This window comes from Triticum aestivum, chromosome 2D (assembly GCF_018294505.1).
Source record: "Triticum aestivum cultivar Chinese Spring chromosome 2D, IWGSC CS RefSeq v2.1, whole genome shotgun sequence".
NCBI classification, from domain to species: Eukaryota; Viridiplantae; Streptophyta; class Magnoliopsida; order Poales; family Poaceae; genus Triticum; species Triticum aestivum.
This window is the reverse complement of record NC_057799.1, coordinates 410,786,838-410,794,946: the sequence shown is the minus strand read 5'-3', so window position 1 is coordinate 410,794,946 and position 8,109 is coordinate 410,786,838. Positions and strand designations below refer to the sequence as shown.

At 45.3% G+C, this 8,109-nt stretch overlaps 1 long non-coding RNA gene across 21 annotated transcripts; it reads left to right on the top strand.

The window, feature by feature from the left end:
* Positions 1–499: 499 nt before the first annotated feature.
* On the top strand, positions 500–7,070 carry LOC123053484 (uncharacterized). Of its 21 annotated transcripts, XR_006425611.1 has the most exons (9): positions 500–836; positions 1,614–1,736; positions 1,863–1,934; positions 2,007–2,080; positions 2,172–2,203; positions 2,517–2,617; positions 2,872–5,644; positions 6,104–6,228; positions 6,332–7,070. It is a non-coding gene; the product is annotated as an uncharacterized lncRNA (long non-coding RNA). The 21 variants fall into 21 exon arrangements; XR_006425605.1 differs by lacking the exon at positions 2,172–2,203; XR_006425606.1 differs by lacking the exon at positions 2,172–2,203 and having other exon boundaries at positions 2,825–5,644.
* Positions 7,071–8,109: the final 1,039 nt, after the last annotated feature.

Below are 8,109 nucleotides of genomic sequence, written 5' to 3'. Positions count from 1 at the left end.
ACAGGAGCAAAACCAAGTGGTACGGTTAAGGGCATCCACAATGTGTAGCCAAATGTGAAAATAGCTTTTGGCATCATGGGAACCATTGTGGACGGTGTTGCCAAAGCCAAAAAGATGGAACCAAAGCTCCCTGATTGATTGATTGAAGGAATAGAAAAATGCAACGTCTCTCCTCTTTCTCCCATGCTTGGACGCATGTAGTACAGTATACAGCATAGAGTCTAGTCCCCTGTCCCTTCTATCACAAATCACAAAGCAGTGAGGCGTCAAATCACAAAAGCACTCACGAAGCAACCATCATTTCACTCTTCGCTGACTCTGCTTCTCCATCGTCTTCTTCGAGAAACCATCTCACCGCACTAGTACTCCTAGTCTCTACTGTTGATGTCTCAGTTGGTAGTTTCCGTTCCGGGTTTATTTTCGTCCCACCACATTCGTCCGGTTTTTTTCATCTCCCCTCCCCCCACCCCACGCATGCAGCCCAAAAAAAAGACGCTGCAAAAAAAAACCAAAGCCTATCGATCCCCTCGAAGACACAGCGCTGCCCTCGTGCGATCTCAGAGGTCACAGGCGCCGCCTCCCCTCTATCGCCAACTCCGACGTACGATCTTGCCACCGCCGACCTCCTAGAGAAGACGTCGCCCGCGGACGTCCGGGATCGCCACCGCGGACTTAAGGGATCAACGTCGTCGACCTCCCAGAGGAGACGCCGCCGCCGCCGACCTCTGAGGGGAGACGCCGCCGCCACCGCCGCTAAACCCTAGGCATCCACCACCGTGCTCCCGCCGTCGGGTTCCGCCTGCGTTCGCTACCATGCGATCGCCTTCCTCCCTCAGGTTCATCTTCCCTCTTTTCTCTATTTGGATCAAGACGGAGAGAATCAGACCTGAGACGGAGAGAATCAGATCAGGATAGAGAGACGGAGATGAGGATTGAGTCCATGGGATCCCTTGCTAAAATTGAGAGGGAGGGAGGGAGGGAAAGGGTATCCTTGTGCAGGGCTGTGCGGACCTCGTTCAGATCATGATGCATTGCCTCGTTCAGTTTCTGCTATGTTCTCAAACCGTTCTTCTTTTCATGTACTAATGTATGTCCTGCTAGGAGTAGTACCACCGTAGTCTTCTTTCTCTGTACTCCAAAATCTGAAAGAGGATGTCAATTATGTGATCGGAAAGATACCACCTATATAAAAAGAAAAGTCACCAGTCATCATCACTACAAGGTATTCAAGTAAGGAAGCATGCGTTTGTTGAGTTATGCAAGGCCATGCTTCCGTGTTTTGTGTGGATGCTGGAACGCACAGGCATCTTATCTTCTTGCTCCTTTATACCAAATTTTGGTATTTTATCTTTTTAACTGACAGAACCACTCTATATTTGTCGGCATGGAAATTGGAATAGACATTGTAGATCCAGTGTGATAATATCATAGCTGCGCTAAGTAAATGTACTATTGTTTAGAATGATAGTCTCACTATTTTTTTAAGTTAGGATGGTTTGGCTTACTAATTGTACAGTTTTAAATTTTTTTTGTTCAATTTGCTCTCTGCCATATTATTCTATTTTTGAGAGTTCATGAAGTCATTCTGAAATGTTATTTTTCATGTTGCTCAGCTCCTTTTCTCTACGCTCTGTCAGGCTGCAACAGCCTAACTTTCTATTTTCTATCTGGGCTCCACTTTCAGTAGTAGGATGCTCAATTGCAACCCAAGGTGTATATGCCCCTACTTCCCCAAGGTACTCAAGCCCCATGCCTGGGGCGACTTCAGCCACTGGACAATAGTTCCACCTTAATTTGTTCCATATATGTGTTGCAGTATCAATGCATTTTCCATTCAACTTTCTAAAGATTTTTGTTCACAGATGTGTGCTGCTGTGAGGCATGTAGCACCACTTCTCCTGACTGCTATAATCAGTGGAAGATCTCATGACATGGTATGTGGTTCATGTTTTCTGTACCTCTTGATATTTGACTTTGTGAAACTAACCGAATTGTACTAAAGATAGGCGTCATGGTCTCATGGAATGGACATCATGGGGCTTATTAGGAACTCTGAGTTCAGCGGGCACCATGCCGAAAGGTGAAGCAACTTTTGGTATTTTGTTATAGCACGATTTGTTCTTCTATTTCCTAAACTTGATCGCTCACTTGCTTTCTTTCACATGGTAAAGAGGTCAATCTCTTCCAATACACAATCGCTGAGGTATATATCAATGTCTAAAGGTTAAAAAAGACCCAGGTTATACCATATGGTTTAGGTTGCTCACCTTGGTGGCTGACTAGGCGTTCAAAAATCTTAGTGAGAGTATAAAGGACATTGTTGATGGTGCAATAATGGAACACAAAAAGTTGTGTGTGTGTGTGTGTGTGTCGCACGACCTGGGAGTCTACATCTAAGAGTTCCTTTCAGTTTTCTATCAGAAACATTTCTTTATAAAAGTTCTGTTGGACACTTATCTTCTCTTTACTTATCGTTTTGTGGGACTACGAAAAAGTTCATCTGTGTGTAACTACAGGGTTCTCGAAGTCCGCCCTCTCATTGACAGGGTGAAAGTTGTGGAATTTTTGCTTTAACTGCCCGGAGTAAGATGACAGGACATACAAAGATGCATTCAAGGTAAGCTCCAGTGAGATTAGGTGTTCATAAGACAATTCTTTCAAGTTGCAACCTACATTGTGCTGTCTCCGTTCATCAAGTTATGAGCACCAGCTCTAGTGAAATTAGATGTTCATCCAGCCATACTCCTAGGTGGATTTCTTTGGTGTGCTTATTATTGTGTAGTTAGTGGTTATGCACATGCCTCATCATCTGATATTTCTGCAGTAGTTACTGAAAGCAATCTGAGGACAAAGCTTTGATTGTTGTTGTAGTTGAAGATTCAGAGTTGCAAGGCAGGCACAGTTAACAGGGATAAGAAACTATCGAAGATTTATCAAACCAGATATATGGGCTTGGTTATGCACTGAATCATTGTGGAGGACCTCGGGTAATTAGGCCATACAAGAAAATTAAATTTTACTTGCTTTTAAATGTTTAGGGGGTAGATGATGTTTCATATGCTAGATTGAAGTACGCACCTTTTAAGAGTATCACGGATACTCCAGTCACCCATAAAAATGGAAGTACTGAAAATTAGTTTGCAAGGAAAATAACTAAATAGTGAGTCCGAGCAAACCTACTGCCTAGATTACATGAGATCATTTTAGCTCTAAGAGTTTCTTTTATCTTTTTTTACATTCTGGTAAACATGTGGGTGAATAACTGTTAGAAATTGTTCTGTATGTACACGTGCATTCTACTAGAACTGATGCTGGAAAGAATAAAAAGTTCTATAATATTTGTAAGCCAAGCTGTGGAAAAGCTCACTCCTCACAGTAGATTACCATCGTCTACGTATCTGCTTTGTCGAAACAGAGTCCACAGGTTTACTCATGTCATCTGTTTTTTGTTGTTTGAGGGAAGGTTTGTTAGGAGCCCATCTCTTCTGCAGCAAGCCCTGCAGAAAGAGAGCTAGATATAATGGTACTTGCTAGCCTTTTAATGGACACTTCCTTTTGGCCTTTTTTAGTTTCTCTAATTAGGTAAGATACTTCAATGAGTGAGAATTTTTTGTTCCCTCCCTTTTTCATTGTCTTTTGAGTTTTGCTTTTTGGTGAGAGGAGGATAGAGATACACAATTGCCGTGGGGATCAGAGATTAGGTGAGGTCACATTGTTTGTCTCGGCTTTACAGTGTGAGCTAAAGGAAGAAAATAAAGTAATGTCAGAATATTACAATCATATATCTAGACATATCTCTACTCCTAATGGAGCAGTTGGAAAATAAAAGCCGGGAGAAGTATGTCCCCTCCGTCCTCCTCCCGCGACGCGCGTCACGGGAGCAACCCTTGCGCCGCCGCCGCCGGGACCCCCTCCTCCTCCCCTTCTCCCCTCCCATGCCGCCGCCTACGAGCAAGGTCGAGCGAAGCCCGGTCGGCTCCGGCGGTGTGTGTGTGGGGGGGGTCTTCCCTTCACCGTGTGGCCGCGTGTGGCGCAGGCTGGCGTGGCCGGCGAATGCGCCATGCGAGTAGGGGGCATGACGACGTGGCCTCTGAGTGTGGGGCGGCGACGCCTGGCTAGGTGCTCATACGAGTGGCTCTACGGCGGGGGGTGGCTGCGATGTTGCCGGCGGCTGCGTTTGTGCGCGCCCAGATCTGGCAGCGGCTGCGCCGGCGCGTTGCGCTGGCTCAGCTGTGGCCTGGGTGGCTCGACACGCGCGGGAGCTCGGCGGGCGGCGGCTTGGGTCGCCGCTGCATCTCGTCATCCGGCTGTGTGGTCACTAGTGGTGGATAGCGGCCGCTGGTGAGATTCATCTTGTCCAGCCACGGCGCAGGTCTGAGTGCGGCTCCAATCCAGCCCCTGCTGAGCTTGCACATGTCGCGACATAGGGCTGGGACCTTTCCCAGTGATGGCCACAGTTAAGGGATGGATCCGACGCAGGGAGGGCCACGGAACCATCCTTGCCTCCTGTCAGGTGGCGCACTGGGAGCTCGTCCTTGCACGGCCTGGCAGGGCGGGGCGGTGGCGGCCAAGTGCGGCTGGCCCGGGGGTGGGCCTCGGACCTAGGGACAGTCCAAGGGCAGGGAAGGTGGTGCCTTCCCGCCCGTCTCTTTGCCTCTCATGGCTGCAAGCTTTGGTAGGGGATGATGTCGGGACCATGGGTGTTGGGGCGGCGGCCCTGGAGGTGGGAGGCGTGGGCTCATGGGCGGAGCTCACGCCTCGGGTGTGAGCTAGCTGCCGTGACCGTGCGGGGGGTGTGGTGGTCAGGGTGCGACAACCGGAGGGGTAGGTCCGGCGGGCCTGGTTTGTTGTGCCTTGCCTCGGGGGCTGTGAGGACTTCCCGGGGTGAAAACCTGCTTTGGCTCTGCCAAGCTAACGGCGACGTCGCCTATGGGCGGTGCCTCCTTCTTGAAGGCGTCGTCGCGGCTCCTATACATGCTCCGATTGCTCCGAAGGAAACCTTGATCTTGGGATCGGGCGGTGGTGATACTCCTGTGTCGTGCCCTTCTTGAAGGCACCGCCTTGGAGTGTTCGGCTTGTCGTGCACAGCTCTCTCTCTCTCTTCACGGTGACTCGCTCACGGTTGAGGTCTTCGAAGACTACCAGTGGTGCTATCCCTGCCTACATGTAGTTGCTTGGAGTGGATGGGGGTGATCTAGCAATTCATATACACCCTTGTATCTTGCCTTGTGTGTGTGTTGTTGGGTGAGTTGTATGTGTTGGTTTGTATGGTGATCGTTGCTTTATGTATAAAGCGGGGCACGAGCCTTTTTCGGTAATGAAGCATTTGGTTGTCTCCGTTCCGGGTTTTTTCGTCCCACCTCCCACCTTCGTCTGGTTTTAGGTTGAATTCTTGTTCTCTAGATCCACCTTCACCGACAGCACGCGTTGGTCTGTGACCTCCCACCAGCAGCGCCTTGAGGTCACCCACAAAAGCGACCAAGCAATTCCACGTTGTCACCCTCTACTACTTCGCCAACTACATCGAGGAGGTCGTGGGTGAGAGCTACTGTCCTCCTTGGAGAACATGCTCGTGCCCCATGCGTACAAAGAAGAGCTAAGACACTCGCATGGGTGCTCAAGGAAATACACCAGATTGAGCGAGGTTAGATTAAAGTTTCTTCATTCTTCACTAGCTTTTCTTGTGTCTTTAGGTATTTCAGATAAGTATCGTATGCTGCCTACAACATGTAAGGGAAGCCAAAAATGATTACAAAATATTTATGCTTCTTTATAGTTGTCCATTTGGTTCTAAACTTTGTTGAGTGGCAGACATATTTTACATTAATTAATAAATAATGTTGCTACACACGTGAGTTGGTTTGCAATGAAGTGGGCAGGTAGACATGTTTTTGTTGAATAAATATTTTTCATAAATACGGGGGCATGAAGATAATCTATTCTTTCTTTACTCCATAGACAATGGGACAATGTTCTTTTTGTGTTTCAGAGTAAAAAAACAGACTCTAATCTGAATCTAACGAGTAAAAAAATATCGTTGTGTTTCAGAGTGTTACACAATTTATCAACAAGAGCAAAGACTCTAATCTGATGATGTAGACAGCTTTAATGTGACAGAGGATCATGGTGGTCGATGGATTGTGCACCCGGTAGTGGACTAAGAAAGGAACATTATTTATGGAACACAATGATATTCAGAGCAGCCCTGCACTATGTGAGATTTAGAAGGTATTCAAATTAGTGTTTGTTGATAACTGCAAATTCTGTGTGTCCGAGTTTCATATTTTTCTATCCCTGTCAACATACTAATCCGTTGTTCTTTGATGTGCAGTTGGTACTGCCGGCGGATGCATCCATCTGCTAATCTCCTGGCACCGCGTAGACGGAGCCAAACGAGTTGGGGCCTCCAGCCGGCTGGTAGTGGACAACAACACCGGGTTTGTTAATTACTCAACAAGTCACAGATTGATCTCTTTTTTGATTGGTTTGGTGTGGATTATTAGGCCTGCCGCGCAATCATAGATTTATCTTTTGCTTTATGTGGGTGGACAGAAACACCCTTTCTAAAGTTTTGTAGGTATTGTAATGAAGCACAGTAACACACTCCAGCATTCATTCTTTGCTTGATATTAGCAAACAATGTAAAATAACCAAGCTCACAACATTCTAAAGCGGTCTATTAGCTACTTCAGCAGACAACAGACAGAAAGAAGTAAGCAGTATTTGATTTGCTCATACCCGTGGAGGCATCGAATTCTGCCCAAAGTTTGTCGCAGCACTAGTGGTCAGCGGCGAGGATGAGCACCCACACCCGCTCCTTGTTGCCGGCCTCTGCATCCTCCTCCCACGAAGCGGGTCTATGCGGGGAGTTGATCTAGAATATGCTATTGTTAGATATAACAAATATGTGACAAGAAATAAACAAGAACTATGTAGTACAATATATGTGTCACACAGTATACTTTGAAAATGTGTAATTTGAGATTCTGATATAGATGTGGGCCTGTAACACACCTTGAACATGCACTAAAAATTGTTGTTTACAGTCTGATTTCTAAACCTGATGAAAACCCCTATTTAAAAAGGATTTAATAGAATTTGTAGTGATTCTTTTGTCATATTGATAATATATTGCAAATTATGCTTGATGGTTAATTTCTTGGCATGAAAGGTGCTTATTTGAAATTTGGTTACTACTGAAATTTTGTCAAGATACTTGGACTTTCATTGTTCAGTCAGGTCCCAATCCAGAGTTAACCTGAGACAATAGAAAGTACTGTCTGCGTAATTATTGATGGTTCTGGAATAAGGATTAAACCAAATCAACCAAACAAATCCACGAGGATGCCTTTTTTGGTAGCTAGCCAGGTTAAACTTTTCAATCCGTGCTCAGCCCTGTACTCATAGGTCCATTGTTACAATATTTATGAAGCACCACATTTCCAATACATTTATTAAGCACCCTACCAATGTCAAATTTTCAGATCTTGCGTACTTTCTTGTGGTACATGCCAACAAATTTTTGTATAGTCTATAAAAAAACGACGACTGTCCGGTCTAATCATAAACGTAGCCTAATCATAAAAAATGAAGTACACAAAAACTTAATAAACATAGTTGTTACAGTTTTTTATTAACCTTTTTTTACAATCTTTCAGATTATTCAGAAAATGAGTTCCACAATTTTTTATTTAGAGAAAGAGTTACCACCATTTTTTTAGAAACAACTTTCATGTTCTTCTTTAGAAACATCTTTTACCACTATTATGAAAATATCTTGAGATTAAAGATTACAGCTGCAAAAAATGTAACAGCTGCATGATGGTTAATCAAATCAAGGATGGTCAAGAACTTGCAGATGCTACGTTTTTTATTTTGAAGTTAAGTCTCAACTTGGAGCATTGGAGCATTTGAGAAATCTCACCGCCAAGTCGACATCCAGCAATGGCATCTAGAGCACAAAGGTCTAAAATTGAAAAGTACACAATCTGTCGAAATGCTCTCACCATCTCATGAAATCTAGGTGTCATCCAACGTTGCCCTTGCCCGCATCTGCATCAGTCTCCAACTTTGTTACAATTAATATATTAACGCACATTGCTCCAAAGG